Source organism: Lampetra fluviatilis, chromosome 32 (assembly GCF_964198595.1).
Source record: "Lampetra fluviatilis chromosome 32, kcLamFluv1.1, whole genome shotgun sequence".
NCBI lineage: Eukaryota > Metazoa > Chordata > Hyperoartia > Petromyzontiformes > Petromyzontidae > Lampetra > Lampetra fluviatilis.
The window spans coordinates 7,053,220-7,078,748 of record NC_136306.1 but is presented as its reverse complement, the minus strand read 5'-3'; the positions used below and the strand labels follow the sequence as shown (position 1 = coordinate 7,078,748).

Sequence of the window (25,529 nt, the reverse complement as noted above, 5' to 3'; positions counted from 1 at the left end):
CCCGCGCGGAACGTTGAGCCAAGGGAAGACCTTGAGTGGGTCCATTCGCTATGTGCCGCCTCGGACGATTTGTCGGCGGCGCAGTTGGGTGCGCTGCGCGAGTTGCTCATTGAATTCTCTGATGTATTCAGTAAACATAAGTATGACATTGGGTGCACGGATTTGTTGCACCATCACATTGAAACGGGCGATGCGGCGCCGGTCAGGCTAAATCCCTTCCGACTGAGTCCCGTGGAGAAGGAACATGTTCAGTCGGCTGTTAACGATATGCTAGAAGCCGATATTATTTCGCCCTCCTCTAGCCCGTGGGGAGCGCCTATTGTGCTGGTTAAGAAGCAGGACGGGTCCCTGCGATTCTGCGTTGATTTCCGTCGCCTGAATAAGATCTCTGTGGCTGACGCGTATCCGCTCCCCAGGATGGATGAGTCCCTCGATGCATTGTCTGGTGCGCGATACTTTTCGACTCTTGATTTGTTATCGGGGTTTTGGCAGTTGCCGCTCGACGAAGAGTCGAAACCTAAGACAGCATTTCGGACTCCAGGGGGGCTGTTCCAGTTTAACCGGTTACCCATGGGACTTCACTCCTCTCCAGCGACGTTTCAGCGACTTATGGAGCTGGTTTTGTCGGGCTTGCAGTGGGATACATGCTTGATTTATATGGACGATGTCATTGTTTTCAGTAAAACGTTTGAAGAACACCTCCGGCGATTGAGAGGGGTGTTCTTGCGAATGCGATCGGCTAAGTTGAAATTTAAACCGGCCAAATGTCACCTCCTTCGTAGGTCCGTTAGATACTTGGGTCACATTGTCGATTCTTCGGGGATCTCCACCGATCCCGCGAAGACGGATTGTGTCGGTTCGTGGCCGACACCTACGTCCGTTTCCGACGTGCGTAGTTTCATCGGGTTTGCTTCTTATTATCGGCGGTTCGTTGAGCACTTCGCCACTATTGCAAAACCCTTGCACGCTCTAACGGCGAAGGGAGTGAAGTTCAAATGGGGACCGGAGGAGGAGGCCGCGTTTCGCTCCCTCCGGGACGCCTTGGTGGGTGCCCCACCCTTGTGTTATCCCGATTTTGCCAGTCCCTTTTTGCTGGACACGGATGCTAGCAACACGGGCATTGGGGGGGTGCTATCCCAAGTCGTTGGGGGAGTCGAAAGAGTTGTCGCCTACGGTAGTAGGGTGTTGTCTCCGGCGGAGCAGCGCTACTGTGTCACCCGTCGCGAGCTGCTTGCCATTGTTTTTTTTGTGCAGCAGTTTAGGCCATATCTCTATGGTCGTCACTTTACAGTCCGAACGGACCACGCGGCGCTACAGTATTCATTGAGGGTCGCCCAGCCCTCGGGCCAGTTGTCGCATTGGTTGGAAGTCCTCCAGGACTATCAGTTTACGACTACGTACCGTAAGGGGTTGCGACACACGAATGCCGATTGCTTGTCGCGGTTGTTGCCTTGTGATGAATGCGCGTGTTTGTCGGGATCGGCGCGCTGTAAACCGACGCTTGCGGGGGAGATGGGGGCACTGGCTGCGACAGCGGGCGCACCGATCGGGGATGATTCCACTGCCTCTCAGGGTCGGGACTCGCTGCTCTCGCTGTCGCTCAGCGAATGGGGCCGCCTCCAGATGGCGGACAGCTCGCTGCTAGCATTGCGCCGCAAGGTTGGGGGTCCCGAGGGGGACCAGGAGCGTACCGGCTCCTATGTACTTGAGCAGGGCGTGTTATTGAGATGGGACAGTTTGTCCCGGCGGAACGCACTCGTGGTGCCTTCCGCTGTGAGGGGGAGGGTTGTCTTGGCGGCACACGAACGCCTCTTGCACTTGGGAGTTAACAAGACGCTTGCCCTGCTTCAGCGTGACTATTACTGGCCGGGAATGGGAAGTGATGTGGTACATATTCTGAAGGGGTGCGTTGAGTGCGCCAGGCGTAAACCACCGGCCGTGGCAGCTAATCCACCGCTGCAATCTATTCAGGTCTCGCGTACCAACGAGCTCGTTGCACTCGATATTTTGGGGCCCTTCCCAGTCACGCCGAGAGGGAATAAATATTTGTTAGTGGGGGTCGAATACTTTACCCGATGGCCTATGGCGTGGCCTCTCGCTAACCAGTCGGCAGCGGCTGTGACGGATGCCTTCGTCCAGGGCTATGTCCTGGACAAGGGGGCTCCCGAACGCCTGCTGACCGACCAAGGTAAAAAATTTTCGAGTAAATTGTTGCAAGAGGTGTGCGATCTGTTGGGTACCAAGAAGGTGCGTACCTCCCCGTACCACCCGCAGACTGACGGGATGGTGGAGAGACTCCACAAAACTTTGACTTCCATGCTGTGCCAGCAGGTGTGCGAGGCACATGTAGATTGGGACCTGCAGGTCCCGGGAGTCCTTGCCGCGTATAGAATGGCCCCCCATGCAGCTACGGGGTTTTCCCCATTCTATTTGATGTACGGTCGGGAAGCTGACCCGCCAATGGAAACGCAACTTGGCCTGTCCGCTCCACGAACTAATTCTAATTTGGCAGAACATATTAAGTTTAATATTCACAAGCTGACAGAGGTGAGGGAGGCCGCACGGCTTAATTCGCGGGCTCGCCAAATTGCTAATGAACGGTTGCGGGCACGGAAGGTGTCCATGCACGAATGGAAACCAGGTGACAGGGCCTGGCTGCATTGCCCTCAGGCACCCTTGGCTACGTCGCCTAAATTGTTGAGACCGTGGAGGGGACCCGTGGAGGTCGTGCGCGTTGCACGGCCCCAGTGCGTTCAGATAAAGTGGGGAAAGCGCCGTTGGTACGTTCACCCCTCCCGACTGAAACCGTTCTCGCCTCCATATGGCCTCCCCTTGTGTCGTGATGGCCGGGCGTGTGACGTGACCGGCGACCCAGAGGGGGAAATGTCTCTGCCTGATCCACACGTATTTTCGCCTGATCTGCTCCCAGGTGTCTCGGAACTGACAGCTGCCGATCACCGGCGGCCGGATCTCCGCGGCGGGGCCGGCCCTTTCAGGCCCGTTCCGCGCTGTCTGGAGCAGCCGGAACCGCCGGACGGTCGTCAGTGTCCCGCCCCATACGATGGACCAGCCAGACGGACTCGCGCCAGGTCGTGCTACTTTGCATGACCTGCCTCGTGAGGAGTCGGGGCAGTTGGAGCGCCTCGTCACTGCGTGTAGTCGCAGGGACGTGGGGCGCGTTCGTTTTCGAATTTGCTCGTATCGTGTTATTGTTGACTTTTCGTGTTCATTGTCAATCTGTACATAGTTATTCTTGTTGTTGTTGTTGTTGTGTTATGTTACGGGGCACACTCGGGGGGTTACGGGGTTTTTTTTTGTTGGTTGTCGTTTTATCGTCGCGGTTGGTTGTTGTTAGCAGCCGGGCCGGCTGCGAGCTATGTGGGAGGGGGTGATGTAGTGGTGATACGCGCTGGGTGTATATGTCGTGTGCCAGCGCGTATGTACGGGTGTGTGTGTGGTGACGCGCGCTGACGGGGAGGAGCAGGCGTCAGTGCGCGGGTGGGGGTAGTGCTGCTGATTGGCTGTGTGCCGGTGACGCGCCCAGAGGGAGTGATCGGGTAGCAGCGCGGTGTGATTGGTCGGGGAGTGGAAACACGCGCTGAGCGGAACCGGATCGTAGGGATAGCGCGTGGGGATTGGGTAACTGAGGAGCGGTGCCGACGTTGAGGTCCGCATCCGTTCCGTCTCCCGGGAAGAAGAGGTATATAAGGTGATGCACAGAGGAGCAGGGGGCAGAAGTGGAACCATCTAAGAATGAAGACGAAGGTGCAGAGATAGAGCCCGGAGAGGAGAGTAATGGAGAGTAGAGGAGAGTAATGGAGAATAGAGGAGAGTAAGGTATAAGTGTGTAGCCAGCGAGAGAGAACGGTCTACACGAGCTGAGTGATGTATAGTGGGTAGCCAGCGAGAGAGAACGGTCTACACGAACTGAGTGATGTATAGTGTGTAGCCAGCGAGAGAGAACGGTCTACACGAGCTGAGTGATGTATAGTGTGTAGCCAGCGAGAGAGAACGGTCTACACGAGCTGAGTAATGTATAGTGTGTAGCCAGCGAGAGAGAACGGTCTACACGAGCTGAGTGATGTATAGTGTGTAGCCAGCGAGAGAGAACGGTCTACACGAGCCGAGTATGCATACGGTGTAGCCAGAGAGAGAGGAAGGTCTACACGAGCCGAGTATGCATACGGTGTAGCCAGAGAGAGAGATGCAAAGTCTACACGAGGCGAGTGGAGAGTGTAGCAGAGGCGCAGAGTCTACACGAGGCGAGAGAAGAGTGTAGCCGAGGCGCGGAGTCTACACGAGGCACAGAGAGCCAGCAGCACAGAATCCAGAGAGTCAAGAGAAGCGTAGGGTGAAGAAGAAGAGGTCACGAGTTGTACCGTTGTATGGTGACCGCATTGTGGAGAAGAGAGGCCACGCGTTGTATTGTTACAAGTCAAGATTTAATAAAAGAAGTGTGTTCCCGTCAAGGAGTTTCCTGCCGTCATTTTCCAATACTTCACTAGTAATGCAAGAACTCCACGACTCCAGGAAGTGGCCCCGAAGCTTGCCAGCCAACGTCAGTTGAGCATGGACAATTAAACCCAAGCCGAAACATAACAGATACAAAATAATATAAAAACATATTTCTTTTATAATTTAATGATAGAATATAGTATTGTCATCAGTATGACATAAGTATACCAAGTTTGCAGTCGATACCACATTGGGAAGTGGGGTAAAAATTGCGTTACAAGATTTGAGGATACGACAACAACAACAACAACAACAGACAGAGTGAGCTAAATATTACTTATTTAAGTTGAAAATGGAAAGTTTGACTGTAAGAGAAATACATCTGAAGGCGTTTGGCAGCAGGTGTGTGTGCGTGGGTGTTATAAGGCAGCCTCCAAAGCAAACGGGGTCAAAGAGTAACTCGGGAGCCGAATGAAATGGACCGTTTCATTAGATTTTGTATTTCGCGCATCGTTCTTTCCAACGGTGCCGTCACACTTGGGGGTACAGCCCCCTTTGTAAATCCGCTGCTGGACAAGCGCCTTTCCATTTGCGTGTACCGACCCGTGGAAGTCATCATAGAACTTCGTCCGAGATGCTTTCAATTGCACCCCCCCCCACCCACCCCCAAATACTTTGGGGCTGCTGCACTTTCCAACACGACCCCGCTACAGATAAGTTTTTTACCGCAAAGCAGTCAAACCAATTTTGTTGTTTCGATTTAAAGCTTTCGTGACTGCAGGGATCCATATTCTTGGTTCTTTCGGTAAAGGTCGCATCAATTATTATTTTATTATTTCCCTTCTACGTGACTTTACCGAAAGAACCAATAATATAATTTTGTTGTTAATTATTAGAGCTGGAACGTCATCGAATGCAGTGTAAAAGCCAAATTAGTTAAATATGATGTGTTTTTGTGTGTGCAGCCATTCATGACCCAGCTGACCCCATCAACTCGCCACAATTGAGAACCCGGCGTAATCTCACCACAATGGACGCGAGTCCGTGGGTCTCCATATTGATCCGTGGGTCTCTACGCGAGTCCGTGGGTTTCCATGCAAGTCACTGGTCATGGGGCTAACACCATCATCACCCGAGTTTAATTTCGAGTCCGTGGGTCTCCATATTAATCCGTGGGTCTCTACACGAGTACGTGGGTCTCCATATTAATCCGTGGGTCTCTACACGAGTACGTGGGTCTCCATATTAATCCGTGGGTCTCTACACGAGTACGTGGGTCTCCATATTAATCCGTGGGTCTCTACACGAGTACGTGGGTCTCCATATTAATCCGTGGGTCTCTACACGAGTACGTGGGTCTCCATATTAATCCGTGGGTCTCTACACGAGTACGTGGGTCTCCATATTAATCCGTGGGTCTCTACACGAGTACGTGGGTCTCCATATTAATCCGTGGGTCTCTACACGAGTACGTGGGTCTCCATATTAATTCGTGGGTCTCTACACGAGTAAGTGGGTCTCCATATTAATCCGTGGGTCTCTACACGAGTACGTGGGTCTCCATATTAATCCGTGGGTCTCTACACGAGGACGTGGGTCTCCATATTAATCCGTGGGTCTCTACACGAGTACGTGGGTCTCCATATTAATCCGTGGGTCTCTACACGAGGACGTGGGTCTCCATATTAATCCGTGGGTCTCTACACGAGTACGTGGGTCTCCATATTAATCCGTGGGTCTCTACACGAGGACGTGGGTCTCCATATTAATCCGTGGGTCTCTACACGAGTACGTGGGTCTCCATATTAATCCGTGGGTCTCTACACGAGTACGTGGGTCTCCATATTAATCCGTGGGTCTCTACACGAGTACGTGGGTCTCCATGAACGTCACCCGTGATGGGACTGACCACAATCAGCTCGCAAACGCTTGATTGACGCATGAACGTGGACTCGAAACCCACCGTCGTCGGTGGCGCCGGCTCAGCGTCTCTGACCCCGTTGAACCATCCCGGCCGGCTTCAGCTTAACAACAACCCCCCCCCCACCCCCCCCCGGAGACAAACTTTATAAACGGACGCTCTCTTGCAAAACAAAAGCCGAGCGCGGCGGCTCAACCGGAGCGAAGTGAGAGCAGCCCCGTGCAGTTGCGTTCCTGAAGAGCACCGCCGGCAGAGATCGCAACCGGGTACCCGATACCCGTACCCTACCCGATACCCGGCTACCCGGCCGGGTACGGGTACCCGTTTGCGACCCTGGTGCGGCCGGGTACGGGTAGGCCGTGAGTCACTGGTGAGTAACCGTTTGCCACTCATTTCGGGTAGGGTACGGGTAGGGAACGGGTACCCGTACACGGCCGGGTACGGGCACCCGGGTACGGGCACGGGTACCCACGGGTACCCATTTGCGACCCTGGTGCGACCGGGTACGGGTAAGGAATCAAAACCCGTTTGCGACCTGTGACACCGCGTTACATGAAAAATCGCGTTACAATAAATAATATTTCATGTAGGGCAAAGCACAGTCCGCGATAACACGTGAGGTGCGTACGCAGGTCGGACAAAGACTGAGGCGCGTGGGTAGCATTCTGGAAGCATCCAGCAGCATCCCGATGACTTGCGTGTGACGACGCTCTACGCCGAGGCCGCCCCGTACGTACGGCTGCTTATTGCTACTCACAGCGACGCAGTTCCGTTCACTCGATCGCATTATATCCAATTCGCATCCGCGTCCTTAAAAAATGAAAAATGTGTTCCCGAATTAATTCGTCGCACGATTCCATATCCAATTTGCGTTATGGAAAGCACGCGTTATAGGAGAACATGCCGTATGAGTCAACGGACCTCACCAGACCCTGGGAGAGCGTCTAGGTAATAAATAAATAAACAAAATGCTGCCCCCCCTCCCTGCCCCACCCGGCCGGCCACCCACCCGGCCTGAGCTTAATTTGAACATCGCTGTTCGATGTTGCGATCCGCTGGAGCGCGGTTGATGAATCGAAGTGGTCACCCATGTGGCCTGGAGGCGGAACGACGGGAGGGGAAACTCTGTCTGAGTCGCGTCTCGCCGGCTGATTGTTGTGCGTGTGTGTGTGGAGCGTGTGTGTGTGTACGTGTGTGTGTGGAGTGTGTGTGTGTGTGTGGAGTGTGTGTGTGCGTGTGTGTACGTGTGTGGAGTGTGTGTGGAGCGTGTGTGTGTGCGTGTGTGGAGTGTGTGTGTGGAGCGTGTGTGTGGAGTGTGTGTGCGTGCGTGTGTGCGTGTGTGTACGTGTGTGGAGTGTGTGTGCGTGTGTGGTGTGTGGAGTGTGTGTGTGTGCGTGTGTGGAGTGTGCGTGTGTGGAGCATGTGCGCCTGTGTGGAACGTGTGTGGTGGAGCATGTGTGTGTATGTGGAGCGTGTGTGGAGCATGTGTATGTGGAGCATGTGTGTGTGTTGAGCATGTGTGTGTGTGTGTTGAGCATGTGTGTGTGTGTGGAGCATGTGTGTGTGTGTTGAGCATGTGTGTGTGTGTGTGGAGCATGTGTGTGTGTGGAGCATGTGTGTGTGTGGAGCATGTGTGTGTGTGTGTTGAGCATGTGTGTGTGTGTGTGTGTGGAGCATGTGTGTGTGTGTTGAGCATGTGTGTGTGTGTGTGTGTGGAGCATGTGTGTGTGTGTGTGGAGCATGTGTGTGTGTGTTGAGCATGTGTGTGTGTGTGTTGAGCATGTGTGTGTGTGTTGAGCATGTGTGTGTGTGTGTGGAGCATGTGTGTGTGTGTGGAGCATGTGTGTGTGGAGCATGTGTGTGTGTGTGTGGAGCATGTGTGTGTGTGTGTGGAGCATGTGTGTGTGTGTGTGGAGCATGTGTGTGTGTGTGTGGAGCATGTGTGTGTGTGGAGCATGTGTGTGTGTGTGTGGAGCATGTGTGTGTGTGTGTGGAGCATGTGTGTGTGTGGAGCATGTGTGTGTGTGTGTGGAGCATGTATGTGTGTGTGTGGAGCATGTGTGTGTGTGGAGCATGTATGTGTGTGTGTGGAGCATGTGTGTGTGTGGAGCATGTGTGTGTGTGTGTGGAGCATGTGTGTGTGTGTGTGGAGCATGTGTGTGTGTGTGTGGAGCATGTGTGTGTGTGTGGAGCATGTGTGTGTGTGGAGCATGTGTGTGTGTGTGTGGAGCATGTATGTGTGTGTGTGGAGCATGTGTGTGTGTGGAGCATGTGTGTGTGTGTGTGGAGCATGTGTGTGTGTGTGTGGAGCATGTATGTGTGTGTGTGGAGCATGTGTGTGTGTGGAGCATGTGTGTGTGTGTGTGGAGCATGTATGTGTGTGTGTGGAGCATGTGTGTGTGTGGAGCATGTGTGTGTGTGTGTGGAGCATGTGTGTGTGTGGAGCATGTGTGTGTGTGTGTGGAGCATGTATGTGTGTGTGTGGAGCATGTGTGTGTGTGGAGCATGTATGTGTGTGTGTGGAGCATGTGTGTGTGTGTGTGGAGCATGTGTGTGTGTGGAGCATGTGTGTGTGTGTGTGGAGCATGTATGTGTGTGTGTGGAGCATGTGTGTGTGTGGAGCATGTATGTGTGTGTGTGGAGCATGTATGTGTGTGTGTGGAGCATGTGTGTGTGTGGAGCATGTGTGTGTGTGTGTGGAGCATGTATGTGTGTGTGTGGAGCATGTGTGTGTGTGGAGCATGTATGTGTGTGTGTGGAGCATGTATGTGTGTGTGTGGAGCATGTGTGTGTGTGGAGCATGTGTGTGTGTGGAGCATGTGTGTGTGTGTATGGAGCATGTATGTGTGTGTGTGGAGCATGTGTGTGTGTGTGTGGAGCATGTATGTGTGTGTGTGGAGCATGTGTGTGTGTGGAGCATGTATGTGTGTGTGTGGAGCATGTATGTGTGTGTGTGGAGCATGTGTGTGTGTGGAGCATGTGTGTGTGTGTGTGGAGCATGTATGTGTGTGTGTGGAGCATGTGTGTGTGTGGAGCATGTATGTGTGTGTGTGGAGCATGTGTGTGTGTGTGTGGAGCATGTATGTGTGTGTGTGGAGCATGTGTGTGTGTGTGTGGAGCATGTGTGTGTGTGGAGCATGTGTGTGTGTGTGTGGAGCATGTGTGTGTGTGGAGCATGTGTGTGTGTGTGTGGAGCATGTGTGTGTGTGTGTGGAGCATGTGTGTGTGTGTGTGGAGCATGTGTGTATGTGTGTGTCTGCACGGCGTTGGCCGCAATGCCCTTGTGTGCTCTCGAACAGCACTTGCCCCAACAGTATGTTAAGACTATACGGGGGATCTTTGTCTTTGCTTGCTTTGTGTGTGTGTGTGCACCCAGCAGGGCACAAGCACCGTGGTGATGTCACCGCCACTTCGTGGTGGACAGCGGTTGTTGTTGTTTTTGTTGTTGGTGTTGTGTGTACGTTGGTGGGCGAGTGGTTAGCGCCGTGTTACGAACCCGGCGACCCGAGTTCAATTAATGACTAAGAACGTTGGCTAATATATCTACTGTATTTGATCCAATCTTGGTCCACCTCTAGATTTACTCAGCTGTAAATGAGTACCTGGCGCAGCAGGTAAATGTCAGCAGTGGGGAGACAAAGGCGGTCGGGCCTTGTGTGCCCTGCCGGCCTTCAACAACACTAGCCCCAACAGTCTGCTAAGGTCAATCTCGACTTGAAGCTTTCGTGACCGCAGGAATCCACACGCTTTGGTTCTTTCGGTAAAGTCACGTAGGTAGAAAAAATAATAAAAATATCACGACGTTTCGATCGCAACGCAAGCAATCGTCATCAGGCGGAAGAAAGAGGAGCTATTAAGGCTATACGGGGGATCTTCATACGTATTTTTTTAATCCTTTATATTAAGTTCGCTTGCTTGCTTGCTTGCGTGCTTGCGTGCTTGCTTGCTTGCTTACGACCGTGCAAATCTTTCGGTCGTTTTTTAACCCACTTCCCGTGATCCAATCGAGCTGACATTTTCCACACAGACTCGTTGTGCGTGACAATGAATTTTCGTGAAAACTTTTTTTCAAAAATTTTACACTGTTTAGGAAAAATAAAATAAATATTTAATTACCCATTGCTTAATGCTGGCAAACAATCATCTGACCCATAGGTGGCAGCCATCTCAAGCGAGAGGACGAGAGGACTCTAGCCGCCACGCATATAAAGGATTTAGAGTGAAAAACGTTGTTTTAACGGGTTAATTTTTATCGTGGCATTAGTGTATAAACGGTCGTCCCTGCATGTGTGCATGGCTATGAGCGGATATGCGAGGTGCGCACGAGTGCACGCGAGTCGCACGTGCAGGTGTGTGCACGCGCACGTGCGTGAGCGTAAAGGGCCGTCCATAAATGACGTCACGCGATTTTGGACGATTTTTGACCCCACCCCCACCCTTCGTCACAAGGCGTCACAAAAAATGTCAGACCCCCCCTCAAATATGACGTCACAAAGCTCTGCCCCCTCCCCCCCCCCCCAAAAAAAAAACATGCTTCAAATCGCTTTAAGCTATTGTCATTGTAGTGCGTATTTAATGTGGCGCTGCACTCTGATGTTGTAGGAGAAAACATTTATTAAAACGTCTATTTAATTTAGCAGAACGTGTTGTCTGTATTTATTTAAAGTTGCGCATTTTGATGTGACGTCACATTTCTCAAACACCCCCCCCCCTCGTCACACATCGTCACAAATGTCTGACCCCCCCCCCCCCAGGTGCGTGACGTCATTTATGTCCGGCCCCTAAGCGCGTACGTTCGTGAGCGCGCCAGTGTGCCTAACACTCCCAGCGAGGCTCTGACCTGCGTGGCCCCTACCTCCCAGAAGCCCTAGCCTCGTGAAGACCCACGTGGTTTCGTTTGAGCGCAGATCGCGAGTGGCCCACCGACAGTGGAGTAGGCAGACTTCCCTGACGAGCCGCGTGTTCCGGATTTTAGAAAGGACGTTTTACACATTCCCCCCCCCCCCCACCGTGGAGTCAAGTTTAACCGCCCTCCCCCCCCCCCCCCACTTTCCGCACTGACCAGTACCAGCTGGGTGCTCGCGTGGTGACGGACTGGGACTAAAATTCGGCCCGGGCATTTGTAAACACAACGGAGCCCCCGAATCGGCGCCATGCGATCTCATTGGCCCGTTTGGGCTGGGTCCAAAACCACAAATGGGCCGGTGAGGAAGAATCTTATATGTCAACTGAGAGCGTAAAGAAGCAATGAAGCGTACACATTAGAGGTATTACAATATTTTTGTTACAATTTTTTTTTTTTGCTCTGATCACATTTGCCATTTCCCCACACAGACCGGCCCACCGGCCCTCGGAATGGACTGACCGCTGGCCTGTGGTCAGTTGGGGCCTGCGGTGCTTCTACCTTTTCAAAGAGAGCCGCACCACCTCCGATGAGCACGGTTGGCTACGTACGGCGCGAAAGAAGTTCAAAGTGCGTACGTTCTAAATGGCAAAGTGGCAGCCGAAGTGGCGAAAGTGGCCGAAAGGATGCCCACCATGGGCACAACAGCTTGGGGAAGGCTTCATCCAGCAGTGAAGGCTTCATCCAGCAGTGGATAGATTATGAATACGATGATAGCGGTCGTGGTGATGGCGGTGATGATGATGGCGGTGGTGGTGGTGGTGATGCAGGAGACGCACACGGGATGGTTTGAATTACAACATTTCGAGAGAGAGAGGGAAAGGAAGGGGTGTGTGGCGGGGGCCGGTGTGGCGAGGGGGATGTGTGGGTGGGTGGGTGGTGGTGGGGTTAGTGGAGAGGTTGGTGACGGCACAGCGAGAGTTGAAATAACAAAAACTGCCGAGACAGAACCTGCGGCAAAGATCGCTGGGCGAGCGCGGGGTTCACGGCGCGGCATGTGGAGCGTGGGCTCACAGAAACAGCGGGCGGACACGCACTCCCCGCCAGCTGATATTGCAAAGGACAAGTTGATAACTTGCTGGGCGTTGGAGGGAGTGGTGGGGCGTGATTGTGCGTGTGCGCGTGCGTGGGGAGCGGTGGTGGAGCGGTTAGCGCGCTGCGCTACGAACCTGGCCACACGAGTTCAATTGCCGCTCACGGTCATCAGCAGTGGCGATTACCTGAACCGGTCCTGGGCCTCCCCTAGGTCGACTCAGCCTCAAATGAGTACCCGGTGCAGTGTGTAAACATCGCCACTGGGGAGACAAAGGCGGCCGGTCTTTATAGGCGCCGTGCCGGCCTTCATAGGTGCTCGCTAACAGCACTTGCTCCTACAGTCCGTTAAGGCTATACGGGCGATCTTTGTCTTTGGTGTGTGTCCTGTCTGTCTGTGTGTAAGCGTGTTCGTCTTTGCATCTGTGTGTGTGTTTGACGAAGCCGGCGCCCCGAGTTCGATTCCCGCTCACGGCCAACACCGGTGACGATTATCCGAACCGGTCGCACCAGGCACTCATTTGAGGCTGAGCCGACACGCACGTGTGTACGCACACAACACACACACACGCACACAACACAGACGCATGCATACTTTCACACATACACGACACAGTTCCTGAAGAAGCTCCCAGCACGTGGAGGCGAAACGTCGGCACAACATTCTGAACGACCCGAAAATAGAAAAGAAACAACAAAAAAGACAAATCGCGTCGAATCCTCCGTCGCGACAAGCGAAACAGAACGAACGCGAAGAGAGCTTCAGCCGCGCGCGTGTGCACCGTGCACCTTTGAAAGGCCGGCCGGTAGCCTGGGCCATAAGAATCCGTGCCGTGATGAATAGGAGGCAGTTGGCGGCTCTCGCCAATATTGACCGTGCCCACCCACCCCCCACCCTGGCAGCGCCGTTATATTAAACTCCCCGCGTCTCCTCCGCTCAGCAATCGCCGCCTCCATCCATCACGGGCTGCCGACAAGAGAGGACACGAAGTAAAATCCTATCCCCCCCTCCTCCTCCTCCTCCCCCGCCAGGAGGCTACTTGCTTTTTGACGCCGAGTGGAAAGCCAACAAGTCAGCCCGCTCGTTTACTCTCTCTCTCTCTCCTCTGCCAACAGCGATAAAAAAAAACTTGTATATATAGTGTCCTTTTAGGCTCCCAACTTGCAGTCGACGTTACTTTAATTTTTGCAGGAGAGATTTCAAACAGCCAAGTCTGCCAATTTGTGAGATGAAACTCGCGCACCCGCATCCAGCACACCTCTCGTAATGGCTGTGGAAACTAATAACGTGCCAACCCACGCCAGCCCACCAGCGCACCGGGACATATCCAGCGAGACACGAAGCCCTGCGCACGCAAATCAAAGAAACAAAGCGAAAAAGTTCATTTCCAACTTTTTCGTGTGCGACAAGTGCGTACGGTATTTGGGTTGGGACGCTGGGACGCATTCGTTGGAGTGCATTTACCCTGGCAGACCTTGACCGAGTCGAGACGTCGTCACTGGAAGATTCGGCTCCATTGGGATGTGTGGCCAAGCAAAGCGGCAAGAGTTGGGCTTCGCGTGGAAGGAAATTGGAGCACCTGAAAGAAAACCCACTGCGCATGACACGAGAGCGCATTTGCTCACAGGTCTGCACAGGTGGATTCAACAATGTATTGCTGCACTGCCGTCCATCTACCGGCCATCTCGCAACCCACGGCCGGACAACAACCTCCAATCCGAGTGACCAACCAGGCTTAAAATTCTGCCTAATTACAGAGATATAAGGAGATTGGGTGCATTCTGGGTGATTTAGCCAAAGGCCAACTGCCCTGGTCGATGTAGCAGCAGAGCTCCGACTGAATGGGAGGGGGGAGGGTCATGGTGGCTAGGAGATGTTAACTTCCTCGCCTAGTATACAGGAGGTCGCGCGTTCGATCCTGATACCTGTATATTTGGAGTTTGCGTGTTCTCCCTGTGGATTTTTCTCCGGGTCCTCCAGTTTTTCCATCCACATTTAGAATCGCGTTTAGAGCATTTGGTTGTTGTAAATTTCTACGCGATGAGCCTCTTCGTCGAGCTATCATTTGTGGCCAGGTCGCTTCTGAAAAAGAGCTACACAGCTCAGTGGGCCTTACCTGGTCCAATATAAACATAGTTTAAATATTCTTGGTTCTTTCGGTAAAGTCACGTAGAAGGGAAATAATAAAGTGATAAAAAATAAACATAATCGTTTAGTACATTTTCGACGGGTTAACGACCAACCCCGCTCGCGATTCTACCTTCACGATCTGGAGTAGAGATTAAATTCAATCATCAATAAAAAAAATCATCCCATTTTTATTGTCTGGCCTGTAAATCTTGACTGCAGGAATTCATATTCTTTGGGTCTTTCGGTAAAGCCACGTAGATAGAAAATAATAATACAAATATCACGACGTTTCGATCGCAACACAAGCAATCGTCATCAGGTAAAAAAAATATTAAGCATTTTCACCTGGTGACGATTGCTTGTGTTGCGATCGAAACGTCGTGATATTTTTTTTTTTATTTGTTCTTTCTACGTGGCTTTACCGAAAGACCCAAAGAATATGGCCTGTAAATGTTTCTCGTTTGTGCTGTCATGTTTGTACCTTTGAGTTTGTTCGGTTAGAAGAAATGTGCAATATTACCATTTTTATTATTGTTTGCAGTGGAGCAGTGGTGAGTGCGCTGCGCTACAAACACGGTGACCTGAGCTCAATTGAGAGCGATCCTGGCGTTATCCCAACAGATCCGACAAACGGGCAATGACCAGCGTGGTGAAGTATGGACACACAATCCATCACGACCGGTATCGCCTTCATCCAGCAGCGGAGTGAAAAAAGGGCGGTGCATTTTCCACACGTACGATTTGATGATTGTTTTACGAGTATAGGAATCGATTTTAATCGATGCGTTGTCACATGGCCAGTTTCAATCCACCATCATCGCCACCATCATCATCATCATTTCTCCAGAGTAATTAAACTGTATTCAGCTTATTCTCCGCCATAAGAATGTGGAATTTCCATCACTGGCTCAAGGCCAATAACGAAAAATAAGCCACCAACCAAGCAAACCAAATCCAATTTTGCCGCATAAGCACTGGGCCCTTTTCAGGTTCGCTTAACCATGATGGATGAAATATGAATTATGAATGCAATGTATGTGGCTTATGGGACCACATCCAAGCATCACGTGGAGAAATCTGTCAACCCATGTGTCAGCACCATTGCCACATCACAGCCCAGCTGCTGCATGCTACATGACAGCTCACATTCACAGCAGAGCACTCCACACAACGTACATGCGTTTATATATATACAGTACACATAACAGGTTTTATTAGAGACTGGAGAAAGCGTTCGAGGTTTGCCGCGATTTCGCATTTCACAAAGCGGCATCGATGCTCACGACGGGACGATCGCCACGATATCAGCCTCCCCACAGACGCTACGATCGTATTATTACCGACTCGTGCTCGCCATCGCTCTCTTGCGCTCTTGACAAATACTTCCAAGCGCCACGGATGATTGCCTCACGGTCCTTCGACCGACGACCGCTCCGACACGCGCGCCAGCCCACGCGTCTTCCGATCGCTCGTCACCTCGTCAGCAAGCTGTAACAACGGCTCGCGACCGAGCAACGCAAGTTCCGGACCCGGGCCACCGTACGTACAATCAAAGCCGGTGGTGCAACGGGGCCACGGCCGACCAACAGCACGGGAGACGCCCTTCGCTCCGCCGAGCGCCGTAGCCATAATAAGAGGGGGGGGTGGGGGGGGGCTCCCGCTCTTCTCGGCATATCGGCGCACGCGGCCACACACCGGCGATCTGTGCGTGCGTCTTGGGGGAGCGGTGGTGCAGCGGTTAGCGCGCTGCCCTACGAAGCCGGCGACCCGAGTTCGATTCCCGTTCACGGCCAACACCGGTGACGGTATATCTGAACCGGTCCTGGACCCTCCCCTAGGTCGACTAGGCCTCAAATGAGTACCTGGTGCGGTGTGTAAACATCGCCACTGGGGAGACAGAGGCGGCCGGGCGTGGTGCTGACCACCCACCCTCTAGTGTGCTGTGCCGGCCTTCATACGCGCTCGCTAATAGCACTTGCTCCAATAGTCTTTCAAGGCTACATGGGGGATCTTTGTCTTTGTGCGTTGGCGGAGACCTGCGAGCGACTGACGCTACGTCACCTTGTCTCGCAAATCGTGAGTCCGTGTCCAGGTCTGACAGCCAAAGGCCAGCCTCGGAGGAAGCTGCCTAATTATAATAATGATTGTTTTGTCTATCAATGACAGAGTCCAAGGACTCCCTTTTCAAGAGTGTCCTGCTCCATTGGGTGTTCATTTCAAGATGTTTTCAGCAAATGTATGAGCGTTGATAGAAGTGGGAGAAAACCCACGCACGCGACGGGACAGCATATGGATTGGGTTTAAAATGTTGAAATATATTCTCTAGGATTTTAAAAATATTTTCGCGAAATAGTGACAATAAAGAGCAGCAGAAATTGAAAAGTTGGAGAAATCTTCTTGGTTTTTTCGGTAAAGTCACGTAGAATGGAAATAATAAAATAATAAAAATAAAACATAATAAAATAATTCTCACGACGTTTCGGCCACAACGCAAGCAGCCGTCCTCAGGTGGAGAACAGGTCTGTCGAGAAGACAGAGTCTGAATGACTTTGAATAATTTTATTATGTTTTATTTTTATTATTTTATTATTTCCATTCTACGTGACTTTACGGAAAGAACCAAGAAGATGAATCCCTGCAGTCACGAAAGCTTTACATCGAAGTTGGAGAAACTTTAAATGAACCGTGGCCAGTCTTCTGTATTCGTTACTACCACCGCTTCGGTGTCACTATCTCTCATTAAACGTCCTCTGAACTTCTTTTGCAGTTTCAGTGCAATGCTTATTTGTCACGCGGAAAATCCCGCGTAGCCAGTTACCCAGCTAGCTCCGGTGTTAACGGTCCACAGCCACTAACAACAACAACAGAGTTATTGGAGGGATCGAGAGGAGCCCGGAAAGCAGCCAGCCAGGAAACCCGAAGCACAGATAACTTTTCATGGGACTGTAGACTGATGTTGTTTGATTAAGAGCGATGTTGACATTGACGGCCGGAGTGGAATTTTACGTTTTTGTTTGCTGTTGTTTGTCCCCCACCACAAAGAAGCGCTTCGTGACATCGTAACACTGTCACGGACGAGCGCTGCCATCGCGATGCAGTGATTGTAAAATAGAATTCACTGCCGATAAAACAAACACATCCTGGGTCTCGCGGCTTTCCACTTCTTTTCGGGTGCTTAAGCGCGGAACGTTAAAATGACAACTCGGCATCAGCCGAAGTTTACGCGGCGAAAATTCTGTAAAGCATTAACGAGGCACGCAGCGAGCGGACAGCGTGTGCGTGTGTTTAAATACGGAGCGACACCGGTTGCCCTCACTGCTCATAATCCCGGTTCTATTCCCGCCGCCGTATCGCTTACTCTTGTTACTGTTCAGCGACGGCTCATAAATTCGACGACGTAAAACAAAGCGTCACTTTTTCGTGGGATGATGCATCAGCGACTTTCTGTTGTTTTTATTTTAACGGGCCGTAAGCGAGACGGGATTAAAAAAAAAGAGTCTCTGGCCGGAGGAGACGCGAACTAATTTACGGCGCTCGTTCGCTTGCCAGGCCGAAAGGGCCTGCGGAATCACCCTACAAAAAAAATCTCCCCACAATAGCGGCAGGGTCAAGCGATAAATCCTGAAGCAAGTATCCTCCACGGCGTGGGCGCGTCGGCTCCCGTTCCTCCCCCCCCCGCCTCACGGGGTGCCGTGCGCTCCTTACGAGCGAGCGTCTAGAGCGCGGCCGCTAATGCGGGCCAGGCACGCGAGGCGGCGGCGTCAACCAACACCGGCCAAATGGAAACCATTAAACGTGGGGCGGTGGGGGGCAGAGGGGGGGCTCGTCCCGTGTGCAGAAGGCGCGAAGCAGCGGCAGCAGCAGCAGTGGCAGCAGCAGCGGTGGCAGCAGTGGCAGGAGCAGTGGTAGCAGCAGCAGCAGTGGCAGCAGCAGTGGCAGCAGCAGCAGTGGCAGCAGCAGCAGTGGCAGCAGTGGCAGCAGCAGTGGCAGCAGCATCAGTGGCAGCAGCAGCAGTGGCAGCAGCAGCAGTGGCAGCAGCAGCAGTGGCAGCAGTGGCAGCAGCAGTGGCAGCAGCAGTGGCAGCAGCAGCAGTGGCAGCAGCGGTGGCAGCAGCAGCGGTGGCAGCATCAGTGGCAGCAGCAGCAGTGGCAGCAGCAGCAGTGGCAGCAGCAGCAGTGGCAGCAGTGGCAGCAGCAGTGGCAGCAGTGGCAGCAGCAGTGGCAGCAGCAGTGGCAGCAGCAGCAGTGGCAGCAGCGGTGGCAGCAGCAGCGGTGGCAGCAGTGGCAGCAGTGGCAGCAGCAGCAGTGGCAGCAGCAGCAGTGGCAGCAGCCATAGAAGCAGCAGTGGCAGCAGCAGCAGTGGCAGCAGCAGCAGTAGCAGCAGTGGCAGCAGCAGCAGTGGCAGCAGCAGCAGCAGTGGCAGCAGTGGCAGCAGCAGCAGTGGCAGCAGTGGCAGCAGCAGCAGTGGCAGCAGTGGCAGCAGCAGCAGTGGAAACAGCAGCAGTGGCAGCAGCAGCAGTGGCAGCAGCAGTGACAGCAGCGGTGGCAGCCACGGATCGTAAGTTGAAGGCATGAAAAAAAATGCGATTCCGCGTTAGTAGTGGCGGTGCGCAAACGCATCCGCGCCTCCGATCAACACGGTTGGCCACGTACGGCGCAAAAGAAGTACAAACACGCATATATATACAGACACACATCCGGTGGTCGCACCGTCGAAAAAAAGGTGGTGGGTCCAGAGGCCGAGTGAGTTTGAGCGGCGGGAATAGGGGGGCGCCTCGCGATCGGAAAGGTTTGCGAGTTCAAACCATCGCCAACTCGGCCAATCATCACTCTGGCGCCAGTAAAAAGAGGAACCGCCGCTTTGTGGCGAAGTTCAGAATCAGAATATTTACTGACACTGGAGGAATCCGATGAGCTATGAAGCTCTTTTTCACAGATGGTCAGCAGCAGGGTCACAGATGTCCAGCTAACAGCGGTTGTCCTTCACGGGAGACTCGCCCTCGTAATTGCACTGTGGAATTTGCACCACTGGGCGAGGGCTGTGAACGGACGAGCACCGCCCCGTTGCAGATTTGAGTAAGAGATTGCTAACTAATCACCGACTAAAAGTATGTAACAGTCGACGTTTCGCGCAATTGCCCTTGATAGCACACAGGTCACGAAAGCCGGCGGTGGCCTATAAGCGAACAGTTCCCGCTGGTGATTGGGGTCGACTACAGTTGGGCAGTGGCACATTATTTGCTCACGCTATTATTAATTTCCGTCGCCACGCAATACGGAGAACTGAGGTTACCCAATTTCGATGTACGTTTCGCTCAACCGACCTACTGCAATACAAGCAGGTTAACTCCTTACGCAGCCGCGGGGCCGCTGACTCCGCGTGGAGCACGCTGCTATGCGTCCGAAGGGCTCCGTCAATCCGCAGAACGGTTGCGGTGAGAAAAATACAAACTCATCAAACTATAAAAAAAACAATTGAACAATTTGTTTTTATTTTATCAGGTGAGGCCCACTGCACTCTACCGCTCTTTTTCAGAAGCGGCCTGGCTGTCACAAATAGTAGCGCAATTAACGTGGCTTGTCGTGTGGAAATTGAGAGCAGCCAAACACTCCAAATGCATGCTGATTCTAAATGTGGAGGGATAAACCAGAGGACCCCGAGAAAAGTGCACATGACCACGGGGAGAGAGGCACGCAAACTCCAAATATAAAACAGGCGTCAGGGTCGGGATCGGGATCGAACTCACGACCTCATGTATACCAGGCGAGGTAGTCTACATCTCGCCACCGTGGCGATGGTCATGGTAAATCCACCGCTGAATGAAAGTCCTCCTCACCCAAAGTCACCGCCAACTCTAACGATCCTCTGCTAAATTAATCTTCCCGCACCTGCATATCCCTCTTAGACGCTGCCTTGGCCCGTGCATCATAAAGCGGTGAGGGGGGAGGGGGAGCGTCCGGATAACCCCACGACACCCAGCGTTGGCTGCACCCTCGGCGGCGCGGCGCGCTGGCACCGCGATGTCAACAAGCTACCCACGCCCTGAGTCGTTTCTGACCTTCGGCTAAAGTTGTCGGCGGTTCGATTCGCCACGGCTCGCGGACTAGGCGGTGGCTTCGACAATTGTGGCCGGCTGATGTTTGCCGATTATGTGCGCCGGTTTGCTCCTTTGCGAATGTGTGGCTGAATGAGGTTGCTCGCTTTTTCCTTTATTTTTTTCTTTTCTCCACCTCCCCCCCCACCACCACCACCACCACCAAATGCTTGCGGGATGTTGTGACAGATTAACCTTTTAAAGTGGCATCGAAGCCCTGCTTAAGGTTAGGGCTGCCTCCGTTTTGAAGGTGTCTCGCTGACGGACGTGCGTTGGATTTGCACGACGGGGATTAAGCGTCTGGTGACAACGCCGTTTCAAGCAGTCCCAATTAGCGAGCTAATAAACCTCCGTTACAGCGACACAGTGAAGGCCCCGTGCGCGGGTGGACGGGCAGAAAAAAGGGGACGGCTTCCTTAGCAATGCCGTGCTGTGTGTTGGCGTCTCTTTCAGCCGTAGATGGATACAAAAATAATTCAATATATATCCACCGTTGAGATGTTGGATTTTCTCAGGGTGGGAAATTTTATTTGATCATCAGAACACACAAATATCGCAGGGCTTCCTCTCACGACACCGCGCTGCTATTTCGGACCCAACAAAAATAACCACAGTGGAGATCGCTAACGTGTCAAGGGGTGAGATATCTATTTTTTTTAACATCTCAAATAACGGTTATTGAATGGCTTCTCGCAACGCCACCCCTCTTGTTTTAACCGCCGATGGATTTGAGTTTTGTTTTTGAATATGTAACGTAACCACAGTTGAGATGACGACACCTCTAGAGGTATGAATTTTGAAACGATCTCTAAAGGTAGCAATTTTGAAACGATCTCAAGAACTCAAGACGATCCGAGGACTTGCTCGCACACCCGCCAACGGCTTCCGTTGGCAGCTCGGCGTCCGTCAGGCTGCCAGGTTCCCGATCACGAACGACGACTTCGGCAGAAAGACGTCGGAAGGATCACTGGAGAAAAACAAAGCGGAGCACATATTTTAAATCCTTTATATTAAGTTCGCTTGCTTGCTTGCTTGCGCGCTTACGACCGTGCAAATCTTTCGGTCGGTTTTTAACCCACTTCCCGTGATCCAATCGAGCTGACATTTTGCACACAGACTCGTTGTGCGTGACAATTTATTTTCGTGAAAATTTTTTTCCCATAACTTTACACTTTTTAGGAAAAATATATATATTTAATTACCAATTGCTTAATGGTGGCAGGCAATCATCTGACCCATAGGTGGCAGCCATCTCAAGCCAGAGGCCGAGAGGACTCTAGCCGCCACGCATATAAAGGATTTATAGTGAAAAACTTTGTTTTTACGGGTTAATTTTTTCTTGCAGTTGCTTTGTTTAAATCACCCCTGAAAACATTAGGCAGCAAGTGCAAGAAAATTACGACGCGGGGTTTTTTTTTTTGACGCGCGATCATCGGCTACCGCTGACGTGGCAAGTGCAACAGAATAGCGAAAGAACAAAAAAAAAACCCGTAGAGAGTCATAAAAACACAACAACGGTGCATCTTGTAGGTTGGCTGGAGGTCAAAGAGCAAAAGGGGGGGGGGGGCGGGGGAAAGGTGGCGGTGTCGAGAGGGACACTGAATTCTGTGCTTAATCAGGCCCGCGGGTAGAAGCAGCAGGAAGCGTGAGAGGAAACTTGGAGAGGGACGCGCGCCCAAAGATTAATGAGCGTGCGCGTGCGTCATATTGCTGGCACGGTCGCAGACGCGGTCCCTGCAGACGCAGACATTCCTGGAACGAGAGCTTTTTTTTCAGCTCTATTAAACGTTTTACGAATAATAATAAGAATGCAACTATAGGAATTACACCAGGACCTAAATATATCAATATATAAAGCAAATTTATCAGGAAAATAAAAACTAAATTAAAATAATAGTTGAGAGTGGCTTGGCGTGGTTGGCATGGGCCCTGGTGCAAGGGATTATTTTTGGGGCCCCCGTCCCATGTCGCCCTCTTTGCATCCCATCGCCTGCGCCCCTCTCTCCAGCCCGTCGGAGAGAGGGGCGCGGTGGAGATGGCGCAGTGGAGATCGCACGCTCGCGCGTAAAACCGAGTGCTGCTGCCTGCGTGTTATACGCTGTTGTGCGTTTCTAGCGAGAGCGAGGTGCGATTCTAATCCCGCACCTCCGATTGGCGCGCTTGGCTGCGTAACAGATCCCGACATACACACATTGCGCCTCCTGCACGCTCGATAGCTACGCCGCCAATCGTTGGAGGGACACGTTGGGAACACAGCGGCGACATGTACGTCTAGAGCAGTTGCCGAAGGGGGATTGGGATTGAAGTTATTAAATAAAGGGGTGGAACAAGAGCAGGATTGGGTGCTTTTAGCAGAGGGAATTTTGGTTGTGGAGAGCAACAGCCCGGCATGCATAAAGAACATGTGTAATTAGCGCTTATTGGCCACTGCAGTGTGAAATTTGATTCAGAAATGCTGACACGGACAAAGCAAACGAAAAATGAGCGCCGAGGTTCATCGCGCGACGAGTCGAACCGATATGTTAATTACATTTATCAGAGCTGACATTTGGCCAAGTCAAGTGTGGGACCACCGGATGTTATTACGCGGTGGATTTTTTTTCGTGCAGTCATCGGTTGCACGGGCTGCGAACATCATCTCACGGCGCTTGAGCAGCCGATGTATCTTATCTTATCTGAGATTCATGCATGCGTGTATGTATGTTTAAGTTATTTCACAGCGTACGTAGTCAACCGTGCTAATTGGAAGTGGCGGGGGGGGGGGGACAAGAAGCTAAACACAAAGGGAAAGTTCTAAAGAAATTAGCCTCCCATGTAGATGATTTAATGTGGGAGGGAAGAGCGTTCCAGACGGCTACGGAAGTGCGTCTGAAAGCGCGGGCGCAATGCGGTGAACAGAGCACCTGTGCATCGGTGCAAGTCGGCTAGCCGCGGCTCATCGGAATGCCACGCTTCTTCGCGGAGCCGAGCTGAGGGCGTTCGGATTTCTGGCCCGCGGATATTGCGGCCCAAGTCCGCGGGGTCGACTCTAACCGAAGGAAACACGGAAGAGAAATTGGAAACACAAACAACAGATCCCGTCTAAATCTACACCGCCACAGTTCAACGTCGCCACTTATCAATTACGTCAATTAAAGTCACAACACATCACAAATCAATGAAGACAAACAGCCCCGGGGTAATGTAACACTGTACCGCACAAAAAAAAAGATACATGTCCAGCTATTAGTCATCGGTCTAAACTGTACCATATGTCGCCTCGGATACAAATAATATGAGAGGGCATATCCTCTGCATAATGGACTCGTGTTATACGAATTTCCTCCTGCAACGTGTGAAAGTGCACACGTGCGCGCACGTGGAATATTTCACCGCTTGACAGCAAAGTCCAGCAGTGAAGCGTGCGCCTGCCTGTGTGTGTGTGAGCGTGTGTGTGATTCATGGCAGGGAGCGTTAGTGCTGCGGTTAGCGCGCCGCGCTGCGAACCCGGCGACCCAGGTTCGATTCCCGCTCACCGTTACCACCAGTGACGATCATCTCAACCGGTGCTGGGCATCCCCTAGATCGACTCAGCCTCAAATGGGTACCTGGTGTGGTGTGTAAACATCGTCACTGGGAAGACAAAGACGACTGGGCGTGGTGCTGGCCAGCCACCCCTCGTGTGCCGTGCCGGCCTTCATAGATGCTCGATAAAAGCACTTGCCCCAACAGTCTGTTAAGGCTATACGGGGGATCTTCGTGATTCTCAACGCTTTTCTTGCTTCGTGTCAACTGCTGTCGACTGCTATTGCTTATGACTGCTGTGAAATTACACGAACATCCGTCAACACCTTTGGGAGGAGGGTGGGTTCGTTTGACTCCTGAAATCGCATTAAACCCAACAATACCGTATATATATGAACCTTATGGCGGTACCCCGGGGTACCACAGTAGCCCGGCTCTCGCATAATGTCCGTGATGCAGTCACTTTTAGTCTGTTGATGGTCGGCGATGCGGCTATCGACTCATCTCGACGAGCTGTGCACGATGCACCACCACGGTGCATACTGCGAGCGTTCAGGGTTTCGGCGCAATCGTCCTCGCTGCGTTTCGACTTCGTGGAGTGTGGCACTGATTTCGGATTGATCGGTACCCCAGTCGCGGAGTGAAGTAACACCCCTGGACAAAAATAGTGTCCCAGAAATAAAATATTAAATTGCCTCGGCCCATTGCGTATGATTTGGTACCCCGGGGTACCGCCATGAAGATCATATATCCTTAAAGAATGCATGCATGCAGGGGTTAAAAAGAGTGGGATAATTGCATGAACGTTTCGTCGTTAGCCACGATCTCTCCACTGCTGGATTAAGGGCTCCCAAAGCAAAACACTATCTCTCAAAGTCTCGCGATACAATGATCCATCAATAAACTATGAAACTAAACTAGATTTTGTTGTTGTTTTATTTTAGCAGGTGTAAAGCCCACTGAGCTATATAGCTCTTCTTTTCAGAAGTGATCTGGCCACAAGTGATAGCACAACGAAGTATTACGTGGAAATTTATAGCAGTCAAATACTCTTAAATGCATAAATTTGGAAGGAAAAACCGGAGGACCCCCCGCAGAAATATCCTCGCGACCACGGGGAGAACATGCAAACTCAAAAAATACAGCAGGCGTCATGGTCGGGATCGAACCCACGACTTCCTGTATACCAGGCGATGGAGTTAACATCTCGCACTGCGGCGTCCTATAGCTGCTGTACACCAGCTGATAACACCACGCCATCTCGGAGGCCAAGCAGGTTTGAGCCTGGATAGCACTTGCATGCGCGATCGCTGTGCATAACAGGTGTTACAGGCTTGTGCGGGGCTGAATGGTGGGAAACGGAGCGAAGTGCTGCAAAACCATCGCCATGACGTAATTCTATGTTCCCAGGGTCTATACTCCCCTCCCCCCCACCTCGACCTTCACGAACGCGCGCTGGACCAGTGCGGTGAAGTATGGTCAAACAACC

At 52.1% G+C, this 25,529-nt stretch overlaps 1 long non-coding RNA gene across 1 annotated transcript in view; it reads left to right on the top strand.

The window, feature by feature from the left end:
* The first annotated feature begins 15,614 nt into the window (after positions 1-15,614).
* LOC144943694 (uncharacterized) overlaps positions 15,615-25,529 on the top strand; it is a 34,592-nt gene continuing 24,677 nt past the window's right edge. Inside the window, exon 1 of the long non-coding RNA XR_013639525.1 lies at positions 15,615-15,981. This is a non-coding gene — a long non-coding RNA (uncharacterized LOC144943694). The remainder of the gene's footprint in view (positions 15,982-25,529) is intronic.